This window comes from Meriones unguiculatus, chromosome 6, assembly GCF_030254825.1.
Source record: "Meriones unguiculatus strain TT.TT164.6M chromosome 6, Bangor_MerUng_6.1, whole genome shotgun sequence".
Classification (NCBI taxonomy): Eukaryota; Metazoa; Chordata; class Mammalia; order Rodentia; family Muridae; genus Meriones; species Meriones unguiculatus.
In genome coordinates this window covers 71,092,732-71,096,070 of record NC_083354.1, presented here as the reverse complement: position 1 = coordinate 71,096,070, position 3,339 = coordinate 71,092,732, and positions in this window count along the sequence as shown.

Genomic DNA, 3,339 nt, shown 5'->3' with positions numbered 1-3,339 from the left:
AAGCTCACGGGCATTCTACTTCATGATCTTTTCTTGCTTTGTTAAAATGCTGCACATCACTGCCCAGGGTTCCTGATGAAGATTACCTTATTGTTTGTGTGTAATGTATGCATGTATGTGTGTACTGTGGGTGTGTGCTTGGTGACATGATATCAATGTTGGTGGCCTCCTCTGGTGCTTTCCACCTTATATTTTGAGACAGTTTCTCCCTGAACCCGAAGCTCCCTTGATTGGCTGGTATGGCTGGTCAGGGCACCCTCTCTATCCTGCCTCCACCTCTCAGAGCTGGGATTACAGGCATGCACAACACGTGGTTTTTTAAGTGAGTACTAGGGATCTGAACTCAGGTCCTCAGGCTTGCACAGAAAACACTTTTCTCACTGAACTGTCTCCACGGGCCACTCCCCCTCCCCTTTAATTTATGCTGCTAGATGATTCCAAGTTGTCACAGGTGCATCTAGGAAGCTCTTCCACAGAAATCCCAGATGGTTGGCTGTACTCATAGCCAGAACACTGCCCCTTCGACCCCTTTAAGTAGGCCACATTATCAATTCAAATTCCTCTCTGCAAGCAGGACACGAAGGCCACTTGACAGACAGAAGGCTCCTGAGTTAAAGTGCACGTCACCAATGTCCCCTTTATGATAGCAGAAGGAGTGATTAACTCCGATTTCTTTACGAATAGCCCGGAGGAGAATGACGTATGCCTTCTGGATCTATGCAGGAAGAGCTGGAGTGAGGGCAAAGGGAGATGGGACTCTAACTAACAGTGGACGCGGGTTGCATGGTGACAGGGTCCACAGCAGCCCAGGGTGCAGCAACACCAAAACGAACGCTCGCTCTTGAGAGTTGAATTCTGAGGGGCAAACACCTGACTTAGCGTTAGTAGGGATGTCAGAGGGAGGCTCTTGTTCTGTCCAGACCAACAAGGAAACACATCTTTGTTCTTTGGAGAACTAGATAAAAGTGGAAACTTCAAGGACCAATGGCTCTAGAGTATTCGACCCATATTTTATATTTATTTTGAGGCCATTTTTGTTTGATGGAAAAATGCCAAGAATAACGAGGCTTCAGGCAACCTGTCCCAGCATTAACAACGTTCACGAGCACAGCAGGGTGCTCAGAACTGGGATCCGTGTTGGTCTAAGGCTGTTCACTTGGACTTTCTGGTTTTTCCAGTCCATTCTGCCATGCCTTTCTCGGTTCTAGGCTCCAGTCCAGCATCTGTTATTACATTTAGCTGTCACGTCTCCTTAGCGCCCCTGAAATGTGTGGCTTCCCAGTTCCCAGTGTTCAGGACCTTGTGACTTTTGATGAATGCCAGTCAGCTATTTTGTAGAATGTCTGTCAGTTTGGGTTTGCCTGATGTTTTTCTCTCCATTAGATTCCAGTTATGTGTTTTTGGCAGGAATAGCCTGTTGATGACTATATTTTCACCCACTAATTTTAGCACCTGCTGATCTTGCCAGCAGCAATGACTGTACTAATGAAATGAAATGAAAATTTCCATTTCTTCAGTATTGGAGTTCTTTCTAGGGAGAGTTGTCTTTCCTTTGCGCATCCCTAAAGATGCTTTTTCTATCCTAAAGGTTACATCCTGTGTCCCTGTAATGTTGCTCATATGTTTTCCTTCCCTTCCCTCCCCTCCCTTCCCCTCCTCTCCCCTCCCCTCCCCTCCCCTCCTCTTCCTTTCTTTCTCTCTTTTTTTAAGCATTTCTTCCCTTGCTGGCCCAATTTGCATTTTTTCAAATGCAGCGCTAGAGCCAAACAATTCTCTTTGTGTCCAAGCGTGATCATGGACTGCAAGATAGGAGCCCTGAAAATGTGTATGGCCTCTGAGAGGATCATTGCCCTGCAGCTGTTCTAATGGGCAGAGGCAGGAGATGCACGCTAGCACATGTGTATGTTTTACCTGTTTATTTCTGTCCGTTCTGTTCATGTGTATACCTACGTACCTGGGGCTCAGCGGCTTCCTTCCACTTCTTTCAAGTCCATGTGCTATTTCAGGGCTTATTTACTTTCTTCTTTCTCCGCCCTTGGGACAGACTGTTCTACAAATATTCACTTGTTCACACACACTCACTCATACATATATACATACATACATACATGTATGTATATGAGTGTGTGTGAGAGAGAGAGAGCGAAAGAGAGCGTGTGAGAGAGGCTATTCCCTAGGTAGCCTTGGCTGTCCTGGAGCTCACTATGTAGAAAGACTAGGCTAGCCCTGAACTCACAGAGATCCACCTGTCTCTGTTCCACCCCAACCCCACCCCGGGTGCCGGGATTACAGGCGTGTGCCACTGTGCTTGGTTTCATGAGCATTTTGTGCATTTTTGTATATGCTTTTTTAATTTTTTTTACACAAAATAAGCATATTATAAAAACTTTGTTTTTCATTTCCCATTTCTCATTTACCCATTTTCTAGAACACAGTTCTTAGTTCTTATAGCTGCTCGGTTATTCAGTGAATGGATATACCATCATTTATTGAGCCACTTTCATGAGCATGTTCATTGTGATGGTTTTCAGTAATGCTATACACACACAAGCACAATAAATAAAATGTAAAAAAAAAAAAATAGAGTCTGTGCTTCTGGTGCTGTCGCGTCAGGGTGAGTGTCTACAAATGACAGGATGGGCCCTGTTTCTGAGGAGCTGCCTGGTTTTCCCGCAGAAGCTCCGTACCATCGTACTCCCACCAGAGATGCGGGAGAATGTCCATTTCCTCAAGACCTTGCCAACCCCATGAGTCGTTAACATTAATTCTTCCCGGTCTGATAGGTGAGAACTGAGATCCTAGAATTGTTTTAATTCTTCTAAATGTAACTGATTTGGACATTTTTTTTGTTTTCCTAACTTTTATAATGATTCTCTGAATATGTTCTCCATTTTTTTAATGGTTGTTCTGTCCTTTGGTTCTCAAGGGTTCTTTTTTGAGGATAGATGTCTGTTCGTGTTATAGTCATATATGTGCGTGTACCTGTGTGTGTGTGTGTGTGTGTGTGTGTGTGTGTGTGTGTAGGGCAGAGGACAACCTCACATATTGTTCCTCCTCAGACTGTTGTGGGTTGTTTTATCTTTGTCCAGGTTTTCTCCCACTGGCTGGGCTCGCTGGTTGTGCAAGGCTGGCTGACCACCGAGCCCTCGGGCTCTGCCGTCTCCATCACCACAGCACTGGAAGGACAAGCATTTGCCACTGCACTTGGCCTTTTACGTGGGTTCTGGGCATGGAACTCAGGTCTCATGCTCACTTTATGGCATGGCAATAACTTTATCAACTGGCTTTGCATTTGGGGTATGATAGTCTGTTCCCTTGTTCTAAATATCTTTTCTAGTT